The sequence below is a fragment of the Theropithecus gelada genome, chromosome 7b (assembly GCF_003255815.1).
Source record: "Theropithecus gelada isolate Dixy chromosome 7b, Tgel_1.0, whole genome shotgun sequence".
Lineage (NCBI taxonomy): Eukaryota > Metazoa > Chordata > Mammalia > Primates > Cercopithecidae > Theropithecus > Theropithecus gelada.
Genome location: NC_037675.1, coordinates 33,573,662 through 33,597,591, shown reverse-complemented (window position 1 = coordinate 33,597,591; position 23,930 = coordinate 33,573,662). Strand labels below are relative to the sequence as shown.

Below are 23,930 nucleotides of genomic sequence, written 5' to 3'. Positions count from 1 at the left end.
TGTAATGGAATTTCCACTATTTCTGGACCCGAAGTCTTATCAAAATGGGAAAGAAATTGTCAATGCTTCCCTCTCAGTTTTTCTCTAGGATCACTTTTCTGAGGAATTTAGATTGGATTGGGGGGTGTCACTGTATGGATGCCTCAAAACATCAAAACATTTCTGGTGTCTGACAAGCATCCCCCTGCCAAAAAATCAGGTCAGGTCTGCTAGGAACGCTCATTGGCTTTGGGGGATAAAAGCATTCCTGTAAAGATGGTGTTCTTCACTCAGAAGCCTGTGGAGTTCAGTTGCCATAGCTGAACTAGAAATATATTTTAAAATTACATAAGTATGTACAGGTCCTTGGATGAGTTCTGTCCACAGCCCATATGTCTGTGTCTAAGCCTGTATGCTACAAAGGAAGGAAGCGTAGAAAGTGGGACCAATGAACAAACATAAATACTTGGCTTCGGGTATGTACAGACATAAAGATATATTCTTGGCTAGGAAGCACAAATCACAATAATCTTGTAATTTTTCAAATAGTGGTTATAAAATTTTATTGACCATTTAAAAGAATACATCTGTAGAAACAGAAAATATTTTGAAAATATGAAAGCCCAACTGCAAACCTAAGTGAAAGAAACGGGGCTGGGCTCCTGCTTTCCACATCTGGGTAAACAGCACCACCTGGAGGTCATAAGGAGCAAGGGCAGGCTTCCACACATACTTAGGAATGGGTTGAGATGCCATTTCCCTATTAAACTTAACCCATTGTTCAGATTTGCCTTTCAAATAATCTTGATTAATATTTTTAAGGCTTAACTGAGGATGTCCTGAGACTGAAGTGGAAAGAGGTAAAAGTAAATATTTTTTATAATGCTTCTCACAAACTAGGCTTTGCCATTAGGGTTTTTCCTAGATAATATTTTAAGATTCATAACCCTTTAATTGAAGCAATTAGATTACCTCCAAAAAAAAAATGAGAAAAAGAGAAAATGGAATTGTGGAGAGTGGTAAGTAAAAGGACAAATAACACTCAGGAACACAAATTGTTTATTAGAGGGGGACAAAGCAGAGATGTGGGCACAGAGTCCCATAGAGTCAGATCATACCATACTGTTATGCTCTGGTATGTTGCCAACCTGTGTAGATAGAGCTCAGTCTATCATCCCACATAGTGACATATCATATGATTTCCCATATTCATACATGCTTCCAAAAGCTTTCCCTATTGAAAATCTCTCTATTGTACCAAGTCTCCAAGGACAGTCACACCCAGGGACACATATCACAACCAGATTTCACAAATGCAAGATTTCTCATTTATATTCCTTCGAAAATCTTTCCCAATCAGTTAGATTTGATAAAACTAATGAGAAATATCATCTTAGAGACATCATAATCTCAAACTGAAGCCTATACAATTGCAATTGGCTGAGCTGGGAACTATATGGTAGTTCAACATGCCTCCAGTCCTAGACTCCAACCCTAAACTGATTGATAATATCATTAAGGTTTCTGTTGGTCATCACTCAGAAGATTTTCTTCCAGGTGAGGTGAAAATATGTCCAACAGAGAAAGTTTCATAAATTTCATACAATGTATTCCCTTTCTAAGTGAATTTTCTGGTGATCTACCAAACTCAGCCTTTTTATCTAATTTTCTCATATTGCAACTCTTTCCAAATGCCAAAAATCCCTGCAAGATCATTCATTTTGCCCCTTCTCCTATCTTTAGGGTATCACTTTGTCTGTTCTTCTGCCTTTCCTGCATTTGCATAAGTTTGAGAGTTGCTTTGCTTTTCATTTCCTCCCAAATACTTGACTCTTTTTTTTTTGAGACGGAATCTCGCTCTGTCGCCCAGGCTGGAGTGCAGTGGCCGGATCTCAGCTCACTGCAAGCTCCGCCTCCCAGGTTCATGCCATTCTCCTGCCTTAGCCTCCTGAGCAGCTGGGACTACAGGTGCCCGCCACCTCGCCCAGCTAGTTTTTTTGTATTTTTTAGTAGAGACAGGGTTTCACCGGGTTAGCCAGGATGGTCTCGATCTCCTGACCTCATGATCTGCCCGTCTCGGCCTCCCAAAGTGCTGGGATTACAGGCTTGAGCCACCGCGCCCAGCCTACTTGACTCTTTTAATGTAGAAGTTACACTTATTCAAGCTCAATCTTTTCAGTAGTGTCCCATCTGTTCAAAATGTTATTCCCCAAACTCCTACCTAGGGCTCAGAATATTTCACAGGTCCATATCTGACTTGATGTTTACCATAGATCCCTTCAGATGTGTACAGTAAACCTGTGAGCAGAAGTAAGGGCAGAGTCTGTTAGAACTCCAGTCCTAATTCTCGATACTCTCATAATTAAAATTTTGGTGAAAACTTAAGAGACCCTTTGCTGACCAGATGGACTTACAGAAATATTGTCTGTCATCGGTGGATGCTAGTCAGAAAAGTAGAATTTAGATGGTTTATAAATGGGAGATGAAAATAGTACTTTATAGTACTTACAGCATTAGTTTTTACTGTTGTATTTAGAATTGTGTTGTTATATCTGTGTATATACATTGGTTTGGGGAGAAAATTAAGTCAGAAAGTATATTATTTAGTGAACAAGTGGTTAAATCCAAGAAGATAAATAGTTAAAGACATTATTTGAAAGGTAATTAGTTATAAACCATTCATGATCTTCTCCCCTTCAAAAACAAACAAACAATAACCTGTGTGTGTATGTGAGTGCATGGCTGCTTCATCATAAAAGGTTAGTCTTAGCCGAAAAGTACTAAACAATGTGTCAGGTTTCCTAACAGAACCATGATTACATAGTTAGCTGAAATCTGTGAGATGCAGATTAGACAAAACCCATTGGTCCTGGGTGAACATTTCTGGATGGCACCTCTGTGTATCCCAGTCAGATAGCAAAACAAGGCTGTCTGATATAGGGGAAACAGGAGTCCTCTCAAGGATTCTCTCTGGGTTTCTTCTGAATTATATCCCATCCTCACAACTTTTTATTTGTTGTACATTTCCTAACTCTTTTCTTGCCAACACTAAAAAGTTTCATCACTCACAATAGAAACCTGAGAAATCCCAGTATTCCTAACTTATAATAAAAGCTAAGCACCCCTTCTCTTTAGGGAGATCTAGCTTTCCACCTCCCTTCCTGCTTCTATGTGTAGCCTCAAGAATACAAACAGAAATCATGAAAGCAAGCAAAACTGGAGTCCATTCAATTCATGATACGTTTATCACATGCTATTTTTCCACCTCACTCAGCCCCCTCTATCTGTGTACTATCACCAGGTTTCTGTGTATAGTGGACAGTGTACTAGGTACTCTCCCCCTGTGATGAGATGTGCTTAGAAAGACCAAGAAAGTGCCACTCTATACACAGACCATGTGGATGTGCAGATGTGGTCACATTCGGACATACACAACAAATATTTGATGCCCATTTTCAGAAGTTCTGCTGGCATCTTTGTGGTGTGAATGAAAGAAAACAAGGATGACATAGGAAAATGGAAAAAATATTTTAAAAATTATTTTGAAACAGATCAAATCCTAATGCAACAAATATTGATCATGTATTCATTCATTTAACAAATGTTTATTAAGTGCCTTCTATGTGCAAAAAAGCACACTGCTAGACATTGTTGAGAATACAAAGATAAATATCATTGTGGCAAAAATTTCAGCAGAACATAAAGCACGTCTAAGCCCTGAATTCAAGTAATTTTAATAGTCAAAAAAAATTTTACAATAAACAAAGAGTTGGGACACTCTCCTGGATGTTGTGAAATTATTATATCTGTATCAGAATTCTGTCTGTATCCAAGTTTGCTCTCATTCTTAGTATTGGCCTACCTGTGTGTGTTTCTAATATTCCGAATTCAAATTTACTTCTCTAGAAAGTCAGAGGACTATAAAAATCAGATTTTCTTCATGACATAATCCAATGCCACCACTGCACTACATGAAAAGTACATTTTATGCATATTCTACTCTCTGCCACAGGCTGAATTACAAACCTTTGAAAGGCTACATTTTAGCCTTCATTGTTCAAACTCCTGCTGCTGTATCTGTTCAGTGTCCTGTTATTTTCTACCAGTGTCCTTATCGTCCCTTTCTGCTTCTTCTTCCATTACTTTTCTTTGCCTCCCTGACAAGCTGTCCAGGAGCACATGGAGGGTGACCTAGTCCACAAGATCTGTACTACTGCCCACTCTCACAGATTGTTTCCTTCTGAGTGAATCTTTGTCATACTCCTATTTTATACAGGCTTTGAGAGCCTGTAGACCCTTGTTTGGCACCAAGCCAGGATTCAACCCCCAGAAGAAATCCTGGTCATCAAACCTGGGAGAAAATGGAACAGTGGTTGGCCCTCCTAACATCAGTTGTCAGCATACCTGCTACTCCCAAATCATTTGTATTGTGAAAGTTCCTTCGTGAGGGTGAAAACTTACTTTTAAACTTTCTAAAACATCAATCTCTTTAAAGACTAAGATGCACAGTGAAAGTACATGCAAATGTATACTCACTGGTTTGTGAAAAATAATTTGCTAGAGCCTTTGGCTGGCTAAAATACACTTGAAGATTATTTTCACAGTGAACACTTACAGTCAAATCTTGCGAAGTGCTACACTCTCCCAACAAGTTAAGAATGCTCACTATTTCTTTTCCTAACTCTTTCTCCTCTACAACAAGCCTTGTTTGGTTAAATATAAACTGTCTTGGTGGTTACCTTTGCCCTCTGGCAAGGTTGTCATATGGAGCTAGAATAAAAAGGAGGGCCTTCCTTGTGCCATATGTGAGGCCAGGGAACAACCACACAGTGGAAAACAAGATATGGCCCCTGCCTGGTGTTATTGAAAGTCTAGGGGTGATTTTTTAATGGGATTAATTATAGACTAAAATAAAGTGGAAAATTCTATCTCTACAAGACGAAAGGGGAAATATACAGCAGGAAGTAAATGCTGTGTTATCACCACAACTCTTCGAGATGGTGTTGATTACGGTCATTTTGCAGATGAGGAAACTGAGGGTCAGAGAAGGTAAGTGACTTGGGATTTGAACATGGATCTCACTCCAAAGTCTATTCCTCCCACAGTACCACACCACCCTCTAGAAACAGCATTCCTGCAGACAAGTTATCAGATCCAGGTAATGGAGAAGTAGCATTTATTCCCAGTTTTAAAGTCTTGGCACTGAGATAAAATTCCCTGAGTCCTAAGTCTCTTACCCTTCTCATTCACTATTTTCTGTTTTTTTTTTCTAAAACAGAATTTGTGATGAGACTAAATACTTCACAAGAAACACACTTATTTTTAGAAACCAAAGATTACTGTAAAGTTCATTTCTAATGCACAGAAAATTTAAATGAAAAATTTAAGAGAGTTACATGTTTGAATGAGCCCATTCTACCAGTGTTCAGTTACAGATGGGCTTGACTCAGTTTAATCACAGAGGAGATGGCCCTTAGTTCTCAGAAGGCAGTTGAGCCACCTTTCTGAACTGCTAATTCCTTTTGGTATTTGCTGTTTGGAAGTGTATGTGAATGTGTGTGTATTCATCCTCAGAGTAATTCATATCTATTTGTGGACAGAGAAATTAGGTGTGATGTCTGACTCAGTCTAGATCAAGTTAGCTGCCTCCACACAGAAACATGCTGAAGAGTATCAAAAAAGTGAACTATTTTCATTACATTTTATGTATTTATTTATTTATTCTTTTTTTTTTTTTTTTTTTTTAGAGACAAGGTCTCTCTAGAGATAAGGCTAGAGTGCAGTGACATGATCATAGATCACTGCAACCTCCAACTCCTGAGCTCAAGGAATTCTCCTACCTCAGTCACCCGAGTAGCTGGGACTACAGGTGTGCGCCATCACACCCAGATTATTTATTTATTTATTTATTTATTCATTCATTCATTCATTCATTCTTGTAGAGACGGGGTCTCACTATGTTGCACAGGCTGGTCTCAAATTCCTGGCCTCAACTGTTCCTTCCACTTTGGTCTCCCAAAGCAAAGGTATTACAGGCATGAGCCATTGCACCTGGCCTATTTCACTTTATTTCCAAAAAAAAAAAAAAAAAAAGTCAGCATCTGCTGTTGAATCTTTTAAACTATTATGCTCTCATCTGGACAATTCTAGCTGAAACAAATAACCCTCAGATGGTACTCACCATGTGCCAGAACCTGTTTTAAGTATTTTGTACAAATAGATCATTTAAGTCTCATAATGGCCCTATGAGGTGGGTACAATAGTCTCCCCATTTTACAGATGAGAAGAGTGAGGCCCAAGAGGTAAGGAAGTCTGCCCGATACCCTACAGCCAGAAGGTGGCAAACTCAGTACCTGAATCCAGCGAGCCTCACTGGCACCACACGAAATCATGAACAGTCAGCTGATTTAACAGCTTAAATATGTCCCTTGCAGGAATTAGAAGAGAAGAACTAAATGAGGACTAATCTGGGGGGACATGGGAGGGTATATTAAAAGAGGGGAAAAAGTGCTTACTATGAGCCAGTGTAGATAATGTTAAGAGAACAGTTGCTACAGCCAGACAAAACTGAATTTGATTCATTTAGTTTAGGTATAAACTGAATGAACGACTTAATGTCTCTGAACCTTAGTTTCTTCATCTGTAAGACAGGGACATTAACAGTCATCATGGGGTTACATGAAGACTATAGGAAAAATATAGTTTAAAGCCTGATGTAAAACAAGGGCTTGATAAATGATTCTTTAAAAAATCATTCCTAATTAATAAAAGTTCCAATTTGATCTTTTATCTCATTGACTTGACAATTTTTTATTATTTACTAAGTCTACAGCACTGTACTACGTGTAGTACAGTGAGATGGATGATCCATGCGATGGATTTTTAAAGTCCCCACACAGGCCGGGCACAGTGGCTCACGCCTGTAATCCCAGCGCTGTGGGAGGCTGAGGTGGGTAGATCACGAGGTCAGGAGATACAGACCATTCTGGCCAACATGGTGAAACCCCGTCTCTACTAAAAAAAATACAAAAATTAGCTGGGTGTGGTAGCGTGTGCCTATAATCCCAGCTACTCAGGAGGCTGAGGCACGAGAGTCACTTGAATCCGGGAGGCGGAGCTTGCAGTGAGCCAAGATCACTCCATTGCACTCCAGTTTGGCGACAGAGTGAGACTCTGTCTCAAAAAAAAAAAAAAAAAAAAAAAAAATTCCCCACACAGTCACAACATAGGGGGTGGCAGCAACTGCTCTGGACATTTAGAAGAGGGAGTCATGGCTTTAACCTCACATGGTAAATGAGACAGCATGAGGGGCAGCATCTGAACCCGCAGGTTAGCAAGAATTTCACCACCCTGCTACCCGACCAGTGGATCTGAAGGGGATCATGTTTCTCTACTAATTGTTACAAGTTTCAGGAAAATCTGACTTAATTTTTCAAAACAGGCCACATTCTTTGGAGCCTATCTTTACATCAGCAATGGGGCTATCAAAAAGTAACAGCTAAAGGACATCATGATCCTCTTATCCACAGTAAAGGTTTGTTTAGGCTCTAAATAAGGTAAGTAAAATTAGAACTTTATTTAGAAGTAAAATTATGCATTGAGATTTTTACATACATATTTACCAACATATATATTTAATCTTCTGTTTTTGTACATAATTCTTTATACACATAGTTTCTACATAAAATGACTAGATTTAGATTTTTGCATAACAGCACTAAAATGCAATTTACCTTTCCCAATCAACTAACTATATACTTAATGTGCCACCTAGGCCCAGGGGCTCAAGACAAAGTGCTAGAGAGTTAAAAGTTGTGCTTTGGACTCTACTACCTCACTTATATACCCACACTCCTACCTAGAAAATCCAACACAGTATGAGTAATTGACAGAAGAGGAGAGACAGTGTATGCTTTTAGAACAAAGATTGAAGAGAAAATAAAATGGCTTCAGTCAGTGTTCACTCTGATGCCACCAAGAAAACTCAAATACTGAAATGCCTAATGAAATATTTAGCTTCTTTTCTAAAGGTCAAATGAGAAGGCTTTAGAATATAAAAATATTCCTGATAAAATTGTTCCAGAATTAAGGTAAAAACTGTCAGTGGGAAAGAAAGAGCAAAATGGCATGCAATGGTATTATCTAAAGTTACCCAGGTGGGATGTTCTATTCTGAACTCAGCAACATGCAGAAGGAATATAATGCTGAATCCACAGTTTCTTCAAATACTATTTATTTATAGTGGCTTCAACTGGGAAAAGAAGAACCCAGAAAGATTCCTAACTCTTATGATGGGAAAGGGTTTCATCTAACAAATCTAGAGATTTTGACTTCAGTTGCTCCCTATAGGTTCATAAAAAGAAATTATCAATCATTCTAAGGGCAAAACAAGATTGGAATGCATATTATCAAAGTCTAATAAAAATAGATATGAATAAAAAATTGGGAATAAACTGGAACAAACAATAGGTTAATATTAATTAAGCACTTACTACACACCAGGCACTTACATAATCCTTACAACAAACCTATGATACAATATTACTGCACTCTCCATTTTATAGGGAGGAAACTGAAGCACAGACAAGATCAAACACTTACAAGCTCCCAACATTGTCAGGTATGAAGCTGGGGACCTCTCATTCAGGTAGTATGACTGCCCCAAAGCTTGGCAGACTTCCTCTAGGTGAGACCTTGCTTCAAGCACCCCCAATCCTCCAGAGGCACTAGATAAGTAGATCACATCATCTTTATCTGCCTTTAAGTCTCAAATGAGTACCTGAGATACCCATAACTTAGAATTTAGGATTATGACAGTTTAATGGTTTAATTGTAGGTTTTTCATATCTAGTATTATAATTAACAATACTTAACATTTAGGTACTATCTACCAGCTATTCTTTTAATAACTTGTGAAGTTATTGAATAGTCAAATTTCCCCATTGTACAGATGAAGAGGCTAAGGCATAGAGAAGTTATGTAATTTATTTAAGGTCATATAGCTATTAAGAGGTTACTAAATAGTTTTGTTCCAGGGGCTAATCTCTGGACTACTGTCCTATATTCTCTCTCTAACCAGATTTGTTCCCACAAAGTCCACAGAGAGAAAACAAAGGACAGTCACATTCTCTGTTGTTCACTCCTATTTTCCAACCTTCTCTGAGAACCCCAGCTCTTGCCGCATAGTTCAATCATTCCTATCAGAACCCTATTTTAGATCATTTTTCCTATACTCTGTGCTCTCTCTTTTCAGCCTTTCTTTTCTTTCTTCCTCGACTATTGTTTCTCTTTTGCCTCTTTTTTTCTCTTCCCTCTTCTCCAGCCCCTCCCCTCCTTTGTTCCCCACTCCTCTCCTCTCTTCCCCTACTTCTCCTCTTTTTTCCACTTGCTCATTGTTCCTTTCTTTTTTCTATTGTTCAAAGTCTCCTCCAGCCTTGTTAGGGCTAATCAATCATTTTAAATAAACATGTCTGGACATGTCTATAAAGTTTTAGTGAAAAGGGCTGACTCCTTGACACTGAAGTACAGACCTGAAAATGTTGTTTTATTCCTTGCTTGGATTAGCTCTAAATACTTTCCTGATTAATAAGAACTCCTTGCACATCAAATATCTGGAACAAGAGTGAGTGTGACTTGATGGGAGTATTTGCAGAATACTAAGATTATTCAAAAGATTACATGTGATTGTTGAGTTGTTGTTTATCTAAGTATTCTAAATTTCCTCCAGGGAATAGATAACAAAATTATTATTCAGTAATAACAAAGTTATTATTTTTAGGAAAAAAATTGGAATTCCATGTGAAGAGTTCATCATACTGAATGAGCAAGAAAATGCTATGGCCAACTTTCTACCAGAGAGCTTCAGGTTGGCAAGTTAGTAAATGCTAACAACTCAACTATTGTAGCTGAGTACCAAGAAGACAGAAAAACAGTATTATCTAAACACATCTGCTTGGAAGTGGATAAAGGAGAAAGAAGAGTTCCCATAGAGATTAGAAGCACAGACCCCATTTTCAAAAGGCTCTTAGAATTTATCTAGTTGAAAGCTCCCTCCATTTTACAGATGAGGAATCTGATGCTCAGAAAAGGTAAGCAGGCTGGGCACGGTGGCTCGTGCCTATCATCTCAGCACTTTGAAAGGCCAAAGCAAGAGGATCATTTGAGTCTAAGAGCTTGAGACGAGCCTGGGCAATATAGTGAGACCCCATCTCTACAAAAAATAAAACATTTGCTGGGCAGGGTGGTGTGCACCTGTAGTCCAGCTACTCCGGAAGCTGAGGTGGAAGGATTGCTTGAGCCCAGGAGTTGCAGGCTGCAGGAGCTCTGATTCACTACTGCTCTCTAGCTTCGGTGACAGAGCAAGACTGTGTCTCTCAGGGAAAAAAAAAAAGGTTAAGTACTTGACAGATAACATTCACTCACCAGTAGGTAGCTGAGCCAGAAGAATTTGTGTTGTGTAATCAAGTACAGAGATCTAATTGTTCATTTTTAAAGTTTTCATAGACATCTTTTAGAAAAGATTTCCAGAGATCAAAAAAAGGGACAGAACTAGAGTTTTTAAGAATAATGTAAAACTTCAAAGGACTATTGGCTTAGTGAATTGCATACACTATTGGATAGCATTAGGCCGGCTGAAGTAAGGATTAAATTGCCTTTTTTTGTTCAAACTCCATGTGTATGAGTACACATACATGTGTGTATTAAGTTGTTTATTCAAAAAACATTTATGGGAGTTTACTAGTACCAGAAATTGTATTAGGCCCTTGGGACTCACATATACATAACCCAGATTCTTCTATTAAAGAGTTCAGAGCACCGTAAAGTATGAGATGTATGATAATGCAGACTCACGGTTCTCGAACTTTTAATCTCGAGTCTCCTATTAAGAATTATTGAGATCCCCAGAAAGCTTTTGCTTCTCTGGGCTTTATCAATATTCATTTCAGCAATTTAAAAATATTAATACATATTTTTAATACATTAAAAATAATAATATATATTAACATAAATATTATTAAAAAGAATGTTTTCAAAGACAGTGAAAAGAATGGCATTATTTTAGCTATATGCAAATCTTATGAATGCCTGGCTTAATAGAATATGGCTGGATTTCTATTTCTACTTCTGCATTTAATCTATCACAATATCACGTGTTATGGAGCTTCTGGAAAACTCTGCTATACACAGAATGAGAGTGAAAAAGGCAAATAACATTCAGTATTAATATGATAATAGCTTTGACCTTGTGGACCCCTGAAAGGGTCTTGAAAGCCCCTCGAGGTGCCAAGACCATACTGAGAGAACCTCTTGCTGTAGATCATACCAAGTGCTCAGGAGCTATTGAAAAGACATTTAACTCACTCTTTGGGCATCAAGGGGGACTTCCTGGAGGAAATCACAGGAAATTGAGCCCTGATAGATAAGTGTAAGTGATTCAGAAAAAGAATAGGGGGAACTAAGAAGAGCAGAGAATGACATTCCTAAAATGAAGCCTGAGAGAACAGCTTATTCTGAGAACTCTAAGTAGCTGAGCCTGGCTAACGAACACTGAAGAGACAAATACGAAACACTTAGAAATGAGGTTGCAGAGTCTGGCCAGGAGCTAGGCCACATACAACATGCTCTGTAGTTTATATTTTATCCTAAAGACAATGGAATGGTCATTAAAGTTTTGATGCAGAGAGTGGGAGAATCTGATTGGCTTCTTAGAAGACTCACTCTGGCTGCAGTGTGGAAAATGATTGCCAGTTGAAAGACTGAGAGCAGAGAAGCCAGTTAAAAGGTTGCTATAGCACTCTGAAGAAGTTGATGAGGCTAAACTAAAGCAGCTCAGTGGACATGGGCAGAACTAGGTTCTGCTAGGTTATAGAGAGTACTCAAAGGTAGAATGGACAGGACTAATTGGTTCTGATGGATGATGAGAAAGATGTTAGAATCTGGGATGACTGCCAACTTTCTATTTTGGTTGGAGGTACCATTTCCTGAAAGAGGAAATACAAAATTCAGAAGGAAAAATAGTTTGCAGGAAGATCATGAACATGATATTATGTATCATGAATTCGGTTTCTCAACTTAATCAGTTGAAGCATCTAATAAGACAGTTAGTTGTATAAGCCTGGAACTGTACAGCAAGATCTAGTGAGAGAAAGCAACATACAGGGTGTACTAAAGACCATGGGCATAGACGAGATAGCCTAGGAACAGTATGTAAAGGGAAGATCCACTTGTGTCATCTACATTATGAGGCCCAAGAGTGCAATGCACTCAACTTTCTTCACTCTGTCCTTCATTCTGTTGTCTGTCTCAATGATCCTGACACTGGTTGTGCCTCAAAATCAACTGCGAAACTCTTTAAAAATAAACAGAATTCAGAGAAAAGAGATCTCAAAGTCTCTCAAGGATAGAAAGATAAAGAGCCAACAGCTGCAGAGCACTGGAAACATTTAGTGTCGATCCTAGGAAAGAAAGTATTTGATGCCACTTTGTGACAAGCTTGAAAGATCTGGTAATAACCAGGAGACAGGATGTTCTAACAGCAAGCACTGTGGGGTGGGAGAGACAGATTCTACTTGTAAAATGAGGGCATTGAGCTGAATGATTCTTCATGCCTTCTGACTGTTAACATCTGAGGTTCTTGCATATAGAGCTTCCTTCAAAGCCTGAGACACTGAGACAACTTGCCTCTCTTCCAGTTAGACAGGGAACTGATCTTTGGAGTCTTCCACATACTCTCCCAATGCCTTCTACTCCATTCACTATATCTATCCTTCAAGATCAAGCTCAAATGCTCCTCTCCCAATAAATCATCCCAGTCTATTGCTGCCTTTCCAATACACTTTCTTAATCTTTGTATATTTAGCAGTCAGGGGTTTGAGGGACAGTACAAAACCTATTGCAGGCCCTTCCTTTTTCATGCCTTAATACACTGTAATGAATCTACCTCTAGTTAAAGAGTTCTGTAAGAATTATTATTTATAAGCATATAATTATAAATATATATTATAAATACAGTCGGCCCTCCATATCTGTGGGTTCTACATTCATAAATTCAACCAAGCTTGGATTGAAAATATTTTCTTTAAAATGGATGGTGACATCTGTACTAAACATGTATAGACTTTTTCTTCTTGTCATTATTCTCTAAATACAGCATAACAACTATCTACATAGCATTTACATTATATTACAGATTACAAGTAATCTAGAGATGATTTAAAGCATACACAAGGTGTGTAGGTTATATGTAAATACTATACATTTTACATAAGGGATTTGAGCATCATTGATTTTGGTATCCACAGGGGGTCTTGGAACAAATCCCCCACGGATACTGATGAACGACTGTATGTATAAATATCAATTATGAATAAATAAGTATATATTATTCATAAGGTTGTTGTGTGACAATATTATAAATTAGAATGTTGTTTGTATTTGTCTGAACACACATTCATAGCATAAATTTCCCTATATAAACTTCCTAAGATGTCAAAGAAGTACATTAACTAAAATTATTGGGCCACTTAGAGGAGAATTATCCCTAATACAATTCAAGAATCATCTGACAAGGCAGGAAGACAAGGCAAAGTCTTACAGAGAAGAGGGTGCAGGAATCTGGGGTGGCCATCACAGGTCTCATGAAGGGGGAAGGGTACCCTTAACCATTGTAAGTGAGAGTTGTGTAGGAGGCTGAAGCTTCATAATAACCAAGGTGGCTGAAGGTGGAAGGAGAAAACAAGGTGGTGGCATTTGACGTCAAAAGACCAGCCATCTCCTTACAAGGAGCTGCTAAGACCTGACCCTTCCCCTCCCACAGTACTAATAATAAGAACAATAACAACCACCAGGGCTAACATTTATTGAGTGCTTACTATATGCCAGGTATTATTTTGAGCTCTTTACATATTTTAAGACATTTAATCATGACTCTCTGTGGCAGATATGATTTTTAATTCTCCTTAGCAGGAGGAAACTAGAGCACAGAGAGGTCAAGTCACCTGCTTACAATAGCATAGGTATTGTAACACAGGTGATAAGCTGAGACATGGTTTACAAAATATGGCTCCAGAGCCCACATTCATAGTCACCATGCTTCACAACCATCCAGCACCAAAGAACCCCCTCATCAATTAATATGCATTCCTCCAGAAATCTCTTACTATGAATATTTCTTTTCCTTTACTATGGAGTCCCATCTACTACTTTTCTGAATATTCATCCTTTTGGTACCATGAGCAAGGTTATTTTTGAAGTTCTTCCCAGCCATGTTTCCCTTGTATAAAAGTGTGTCTAGATAGTGAAATGGGCACAACTGTGATTTTTCATGGACCCTGCGTTCTATTAAGACTCTGGCCAATAGTCTTTTAAATACAATGGCATGCACCAAACAATATAAAACTTCAGATGTAATAAGGATAGGATAAAGAAAATAGCTTTAATGAAACTTTGTGAGGTGAATGTGATTACTGCACTACAGAATTCAGCCTGAAACTTTATCTATCTATCTATCTATCTATCTATCTATCTATCTATCTATCTGGAGTCTCGCTCTGTCACCCAGGTTGGAGTGCAGTGGTGCAATTTCGGCTCACTGCAAACTCCACCTCCCAGGTTCAAGCAATTCTCCTGCCTCTGCCTCCTGAATAGCTTGGACTACAGGCACCTGGCACCACACTCAGCTAATTTTTATATGTTTAGTAGAGACAGGGTTTCACCATTTTGGCCACGCTGGTCTTGAACTCCTGACTTCAAGTGATCCACCTGCCTCAGCTTTCCAAAGTGCTGAGATTACAGGCATGAGCCACTGTGCCCAGCCTGAAACTTTACTTTAAAAGAGTACCAATAGTCTTCTCTATGCTATAGAAAATAAATCAAATGCAAAAGCATTTCTGTTAATTCAACTTGTCAGCTTTATTTTGGAGTTCGGGTAGGAAGGAAAGAGAGAGTATTAGACAGCCAATTATGACTCCCCCCACCCCACACACACACATACACACATCCTTCTCAAGCAAGTAGCACTAGTCTCCAGACAAATCCAAAAATATGAGTATCACCTATAAATGACACCTTTCCAGTTTGATTTTCTTAAAGCATTAAAAAAAGAAAATACAACTTCCTTTATTCCTAGACAAAACATGAAGGTAAATAGTAAAGTCACTGGGCTTCCTAAAAAGCAATGCACTGAGCCTCATCAACCTGAGAATGGAAGCGTATGAAGCAGATATTACAGGCAGCACCTTTCCTGGATAAAGTTGCTTAATCACCATGCAAAACTCAAGCCAATCATTCTTAGATAGAAAATTCCATAACCTCAGACATGGCCTGACATCATGAGTGACCTTGAAACAGAACCTACACTCTTGAAATGATTTCCCCCCATATTGTCTGAACAGAGCACAAGCCTCAGTGCTGATGGGGTACTTTTAAGGCATCACAATGACAAGTCTGCCAAGGCAAATGTTTTTAATCTGCTTCACTTAGCTGACCTTATTTGCCATAAATTCAGGCTAATCCATATCTAATTCTTACTGGGTAACTCACTTGTTTACTGTCACCACTGGCCCTGGTCTCTTGGCATCTTATAAACTCTAGCCAGGCCCCAAATTCCTCAAGGATGTCTGGCTCTTGTCATATTACAGTACCAGGAAGGCAGCACGAATGGTTCATTCCTCCAGGCTCATTAATGTCACAGCTTCACATTCACTTACCATTAGGATCTTCTAAGGGGAACTTGAGTTCACCCAAAGTTCCAAGGAACACAAAGCCAGCCATGTTGAAGTGATATATGCCAAGGAATATTGTACAAAGAAATGAGTGCTTCTCTTAGTTATTCCTCACAGTTAGTCTCTCATAAAATTTCAGAACAGAGAAGTATTTATAGGTCATTCAATCTATTCCTTTATTAATATTTATTTTTTGTAACTGAGGCTTGTGAGGTTACATTTCCAAGGTCACAATGCTACTTAGGGGCAGAATTAAGGTTCTTACCCTAGTAATTTCTAATATATATGGTGCTAATTCCCTGGATTCATAGGAAAAGTCACAATAATAATAAAATTAATATTCATGTAGCCTTTAGATTTACAATTACCCCTTTGCTCTTTGTAGTTTCATACAATAATCTGAGCAAAGGCATGACAAACATAATTAATATCTCATTTTAAAGACTAGAAGACTTATACAGTAAACTTTAAGTGATGTATTCAAATTTTCATAATTAAAATGAAGGATTGTGAACTGAGCCCAAAATTTAAGTTCTATATCCTTGAGTAAATTACTAACTTCTGTCTCTCCTCATTTATATGAGAATATAAATCCCAGCACTTTGGGAGGCCGAGACGGGCGGATCACGAGGTCAGGAGATCCAGACCATCCTGGCTAACACGGTGAAACCCCGTCTCTACTAAAAAATACAAAAAAAAACCTAGCCGGGCGAGGTGGCAGGCGCCTGTAGTCCCAGCTACTCCGGAGGCTGAGGCAGGAGAATGGCGTGAACCCGGGAGGCGGAGCTTGCAGTGAGCTGAGATCCGGCCACTGCACTCCAGCCTGGGCGACAGAGCGAAATTCCGACTCAAAAAAAAAAAAAAAAAAAAAAAAAAAAAAGAGAATATAACAGTGTCTGCATCAAGGAGGAATTTTTTTCCTGAGAATTAAATGAAGTGACATACTAAGTGAATAAACCCCTTAGCATCCCGCCCGACAGTTTGCAAGGGGACAAAAAATAACAAAGTTTTGTTTTGTATTTAAATTATTATTTTTCTGAAACATCCTACCAGCAACACAAGTTATGACTTCAGGATTAAAGATAAAGAATAATTCATTAATGTTCCAAGAATCATTTTAGTTGGATTTAAAAATGCAATGCTAAAAAAAAAAAAAAGATAAAAATGCAAGGTTGAGTTTATCCATCTTTTGAGTTTCATCATGATAGTAATATTTGCCATCAAATGCAGTTAGGCACTGTTATCATCTTAATACAAGACAGTATTGCATCATAGCCTTTCCATACCAAGAAGATTACAAAGAACTATTTTCACCTTGATGTTTAAAGCTACAAACAAAAGGGTGATCACCTTCCCTATATATTTCAGAGGCCAACAGCCATATGCAGTAACTGGATACAGCCTCACGGTGGTGCTAAATCATCACTGATAACAACTCAAGGCCCATTGAAGGCTCTACAGAAACCAAACTGAGGCAGGACTGAAACACTCCTAACGTTAACCAGCAAGGAATTTGCTTTGGATCCCTGCGGTTCTTCTGGACCAACCTTGCCCAATGATCCTGACATGTTGTCACAACAAATCCATTAGCAATGTTAATTTATAGTTTTCATCCTGGCATTGCAACAAATAAAATATACACAAAAGATTTTTATTATCCTTAAAAAGAATTGTGCAGCCTTACCTTTTAAAATGTTATGTTGACTTAGAATTCTCAAACTGGATTTGGGCCCCATTCATCCACTGTGTGTCTTAATTTTATGCATCCCTTGGAGACATTTGTTAAACTCCTTATATCTCCCAGCCCCCAAATTTCAGCTTTAAATTTCAACTCTTTTGACTCCTTTCCTCTTCTACTCTCTTATTTAAAACAGCCACCAAATTTTATCAATCTGCCCTTTATAATATCTCCCACCTATCTATTTCTTCATTCAGCTTCCACAACCACAGTTCAGACCCTTTTACCACATGTCTAGGCTATTTCAATAGCTCAAGATTAGGATTAGAGGAGATCGCACTACTGCACTCTAGCCTGGCAACAGAGCAAGACTCTGTCTAAAAAAAAAAAAAGATTAGGCTTAGAGGACTACCTCCCAACCACAACTGTACATTACAATTGCCTGAAGAACTTAAAAAATACCCAACCTCAGGGATTCTGATTTAGTTGGTCTGGGGTGGATACAGAGGTTTTTTTATTTTTTTAAACCTTCCCAGTGATTGTCATTTGCAGTCACAGTTGAAAACTACTGCTAGAGGTGTGCCCAGCATATCACAGTCAGATTAACCTTTTTAAACTACCAACTCTCCAGGCCAAACATTTTAAGTAGTTTCCCATCTTGGCAAAGATTGCGAATTAGTGACTTAAAGGCCAAATTATCCCAAAGATGTGTTTTTATTTGACCTATTTAAAAATTGTTCAGACCCAACATCTAAAAATTGGGAGATGTCACATAAAACCCAGATTTCCTACTTCTTTTTAAAAATTCCAAGATCTTGTCACAAATGGCCCACATTCCCATGCAACTGATCAGCTGGAGCTGAGTAGTGGCTGCCCTTTAGACTTGTCACGTATCTTCCAGTTGATTCAGTCCCATCACTCCCATTTACAGCTGGCTGTATGATTCATTTATACTATCTTCCTGGCCTCTTAATTTTAGTTTGTAGCCCTGATCTAGAGAATAAAGTTCAAACTCAATGATATGTTCACTTACTCATTCTCTTAAATACTCATTTATTCATGCATTCATTAGTATTGATTTTGTGTCTATGCTATGCAAACACTTGGAATTCAAAGTCCCTCATATTTTGGCCCTATTCTTTCTAACTTCACATTCCCCTTCCTCTAACAAATTTATTTCTAACTAGTAGTTAGTTTAAGAGACATCTTCCTCCCAATATTCACAGCTTAGAGGCTAATTTCCAAAATGCCTTTGAGGTTAGGTAATGCTATGTGACAAAGTGGGCCAGTGGGATGTGAGTGAAAGTGGCATGTGTAACTTCCAAGTCATATCCATAAGAAGAAAAGTGGCTGCCCTCCATTTCCCCTTCTTGTGAGCTGGAATGCAGAATTGAACTCATGTTCAATCTGTGATCCTTTAGGATTCTTGGATCTTCTCATTTTAATTACAAAACTGAACCTATCCAATTCTTTAAGAATCTGGCTTTTTCCTTGATATTTAACTAAATCCTAATTCTCTTTATTCTTGTATCTAAACAATTCCTTGACTTTTGGGATACATATTTTAAAGACTAAGAAATGCACTGAAACGATCAAGGGCTCAAGTTTGAATGATAATGAAGAGACAACTTATAGTGCCATCATATTTGGAATCTGAAAATCTCTAGGACAATACTAGAGGAAGAAAGTAGAAGATACTCTCAATTAAAAAAAATGGGTGACAGAGAGTGAAAACTAGACCAAGAAGATAAGTAAAGAAAAGCAATGGGAGACAAGATATAAGGAAGAGAGAGAATACAGAGACAAGAGGAGGACTAGCAACTGTGAATGAAAAAGTTAGCATAAGGGAAAGGCACATGCAAAATGGAATGCCAGTGAAGAAAAGTGGAATTCCATAACCTCAAGATGCTTCCTAATAAGGATACTCATAAGAGATCATTATCAACATCCAAGTAGTGTAGAGCACACTACTACTCCATCAACACTAGGAAAACTGGTGCATGGTGGGTATAAAAGAAATATCAAAGGCAAGTGAGAATTGAATTTATAGCAGAATTGTGATTGCAAGTTACTCTGTGGGTGAATAAAAAAGGATACAGCTGTGTCTCAAATGGGACTTATTTGTATCTCAAATCAAGTAAATAATGGCTACACAGTACTTTTTTTTAAAAAAGAGTAGGTTATAACGGGCTAAGTGGTGGTTCCTGTCCATAATCCCAGCACTTTAGGAGGCCAAGATGGAGGATGGCTTGAGCCAAGGAGTTCGACACCAGCCTGGGCAACATGGTAAAATGCTGTCTCTACAAAAATTACAAAAATTAATATGAAAATTATCCTGGCATGATGTTGTGCAACTGTAGTCCCAGCTACTGGGTAGGCTGAGATGGGAAGATCAACGGAGTTCCTGGAAGTCGAGACTTGACGTGAATTATCATCACGCCACCACACTCTAGCCTGGATGACAGAGTGAGACCCTGTCTCAAAAAACAAAAACAAACCAACAACAACAACAACAAAGACTCTCAAAGTATTTTTTTTTCAAGACAAATTCCAGAAGATGACTTGGCCTTAACCTTGTAGCTGTGTCCTATCCTAAAAGAAAGCCCGGAGTGAGACCCTTAAAATATGGGTGGTAACTACATTGAAATTTTAAAAAAAAAGAGAGAGAGAGAGAACTCAAAGACCTAAACATAAGACCCAAAATGAAAAAACTCCTAGAAGAAAACATTGAGGAAAAACTTCATGATATTGGGCTTGGCCATGGTTTCTCGGTTATGGCACCAAAAGCACAGGCAACAAAAGCAAAAATAGATAAACTACATCAAACTTAAAAATTTGATGCATCAAAGGACACCACCAATAGAGTAAAAAGGCTACAGAATGGGAGAAAATAATTTGCAAATCATACATATAATAAGGTGTTAATAGTCAGAATGGGCTAGGTATGGGGGCTCGTGCTGGTAATCCCAGCACTTTGGGAGGTTGCGGCAGGTGGACTGCTTGAGCCCAGGAGTTTGAGACCAGCCTGGGAAACGGAGTAAAACCCTGTCTCTACAAAAAATGCAAAAATTATCCAGGTGTGATGGCGCATGCCTGTAGTCCCAGCACTCAGGAGGCTCAGGCAGATGGGTCAATTGAGCCTGGGAGGTCAAGGCCGCAGTGAGTTGTGATCATGCCACCACACTCCAGGCTAGGCAACAGAGCAAGACCCTGTCTCAATTAAGAAAACAACAAAAAAGAATATATAACAAACTCCTACAACTGAACAACAAAACTCAACGCTATTAAAATATGGGTAATGGACTTGACATTTCTCCAAAGATGATATACAAATAGCCAACAAGCATATGGAAAGATGCTGAACATCATTATTCAGAGAAGTGGAAATCAAAATCACAATGATATATCACCTCACACCCCTTAAGATGGCTACTATTCTTGTTTTTAAAAACCTAGAAAGTAACAAGTATTGGCAAGGATGTGGGGAAACTGGAAGTCTGTACTCTGTTGGTGGGACTGTAAAATGATGCAACTACTTTGAAAAACAGCATGCAGATTCCTCAAAAAATATATATGATCCTAAAAAAAAATATGATCCAGCAATCCAGTTTTTGGGTATATACCCAAAATAACTGAAAGTAGGATCTTGAAGAGGTAATTGTACACCCATGTTCATAGCGGCATTATTCACAATAGCCAAGGGGTGGAAGCCACCCAGATTGTCCACTGACAGATGAATGGATAAACAAAATGTTGAATAGATATATAATGGAATATTAGCCCTAAAAAGGAAAGAAATCCTGTCACATGCTACAACATGGATGAACCTTGAGGACATGCTAACTGCAACAAGCCAGTAACAAAAGGACAAATACTATATGATTCCACTTAGATGAGGTACTTAGAATAGCCAAAATTATGGAGATAGAAAGTAGAATGGTGGTTACCAGAGGACAGTAGGGAGAGGGAAAGGGGAGTTGTTATTTCATGGGTATGGAGTTTCAGGTTTGCAAGGTGAAAAAGTTCTGGAGATCTGTTTTACAACCATGTAAATATTCTTAACACTACTAAACTGTACACTTAAAAAATGGTTAAGATAGCACATTTTGTTATATATATTTTTACCACAATAAAGAAAACTCAGAAGGACATGATACTTTTTAATGGCTGCTATCATCAGTATGGACGCTAGGATGGGTCCCTCTGGACCCATTCTACCTTTTGGAAAAGAAATGTAAAAATGAGTGCCAAGTTAATCGCAGGGAAAAACTTCTCTACCTTCATATTACACAGGTACTAACCACTACTTCCCAGCTCCATCTCTAGCAAGAGCAATGGTAGCCACATTTGTGCTGCTACCACAAAATTGGGAGCACACTTGATTGCAATTTTACAGTCTAGTTACAAAGAGGAAGAACTCAGCTAAATATTTGCTGCCATGAGTCCAAAATAACTTATGTGCAAGGACATCCTTAACTGGCACCAAAGAAGTTTGTTAAATTAGGTTATAGATGTCTCTAGGACAATATACAACAGCTAAGTCATTGAACTATAATCAAGATGCCCTAATTTGGCATTTAAAGACATGTATATCTCTTGTGAACAAACAGGCTCAGTTATGTCATGCATCCATCAATTCCATATCACTGAGTCCAACTTGACAAAGTTCTATCTTCCAGGACAAGTTTTGAGAATTTAATGGCAGCAGAAAGCCCAAAATGTGAGAGGTGGACCATGCCCTATATCCCAAAGGACAGATCTCCTGAAATGCTTCACTGAGATGGCATACCCTGTGCTGCTTTCTGCCAGCTCCCCTAGGAATTATACAGCTATTAACCCAGCATCAATAATTACCCACCTTATACAAGTGGCTACCTACCAACCAGTTCATTTCTCTTCAGGTTATGAGGAAGAAGTCACACTGTTTATTTACTAATCTAGTAGTGATTTGTGGGCTTCATAAATAGATTTTATTTTCATATGTGATTACTGTCTAAATTCCCTGGCATTTGATTATATCTCATGGAGAAAACTAAGTTAGCTTGGCATCCCAGCTGGAATACCAGCTCTCACACTTCGCAGCATTATGACCCTGATCAAGTCATTTGCATTTAAGCCTAGAGTCCTCATCTGTAAAATAAGACCAATAACAGCTCTTCCACATGCTTATTATATAAATTAAATGAAAGAATCTGCTTCAGATCCTGGCACACAGTATATGCTGGTCAGAAATTATCTCCCTCTCTTCTTCCTTACTCAAGAGCAGGGGTCAGCAAATTTGTTCTGTAAAAGGCAAGAGAGTAAATCTTTAATCTTTTTAGGCCATATGGTCTCTGTCACAATTATTCAACTCTACCACTGTAACACAAAAGCAGCCACAGACAAACACCATGGCTGAGTTCCAATAAAACATTATTTTTAAAAGCAGGTACTAGACCACATTTGGCTCACAGGCCATAGTTTGCCAGTCCCTATTAACTTATACCACATATGTCCAGGTATCATGCTAAGTTAATTTTTCACTATTCTGTTTGATTTCACCTGTTCCAGATATATTCTTCACTTTTATCTCTTTTATTCTATTTCTTGAATGTATCAGAACAAATGTGTCTGTTTCCATTACCTGACTTAGCTTCTCACTTTGAATTGTAGGCCTTGAGAAGTTCCCATAGGTGTTGAGCACTCAGACCTAAGATGCTCTAGTAATTTATTCACACAATGGGTTCTGGGTAAATCAGCCAGAGGTAAGCAAAATCCCCTCAACCCTTAGAAAAAGACTGGGAACAGACCATCCATTGGGAACTCAGAGTTTACTAGGAGTTTTTATTTGTGGAGAGGGAATGGTTGCAACTGATTCCCCAGTTTTAAAAATATTGCCTTAAATTTTGTTTTCATTGGCTTATATATATAAAGGCCTTCTTAAAAATATATAAGTACTAAAAACAATGGTGATCACATATGGTGAAGTGAGAATTCAAGATGGAGTGATAAGGATGAGAGGGAGATTTACTATTTTTAAATGTCTATGATTTAAAACCATGCGAATATATTATCCAAAAATCAATTTTCCCAAAGAATAAATCTTGGCGGGGTGCAGTGGCTCACGCCTGTAATCCTAGCACTTTGGGAAGCCAAGGCGAGTGGATCACAAGGTCAGGAGTTCGAGACCAGTCTGGCCAACATGGTGAAATCCCGTCTCTACTAAAAAAATACAAAAATTAGCTGGGCGTGGTAGCAGGTGCCTGTAATCCCAGCTACTGGGGAGGCTGAGGCAGTAGAATGGCTTGAACCCAGGAGACCCAGGAGGCGGAGTTTGCAGTGAGCCGAGATCGTGCCACTGCATTCCAACCTAGGTGACAAAGCAAGACTGCATCTCAAAAAAAAAAAAAAGAAAAGGAAAGAAAGAAAAAAGAATCTTTTGTTTTACAAAATTAGCCTATTATAAGAAAGATACAAATGTGAGGGGTGGAGACAGACAGGAACCTACTGGAGATTCTATCAGAGCCCCACACTCTCTTGTGGCTACTGGGCTTCTATGTGCCTCCTGCCTT

At 38.4% G+C, this 23,930-nt stretch overlaps 1 protein-coding gene across 1 annotated transcript in view; it reads right to left on the bottom strand.

Annotated features, from left to right (window-relative positions):
• The window catches only part of AKAP6 (A-kinase anchoring protein 6), a 516,267-nt gene that overhangs the window by 265,627 nt on the left and 226,710 nt on the right, over nucleotides 1–23,930 (bottom strand). The window lies entirely within an intron of this gene.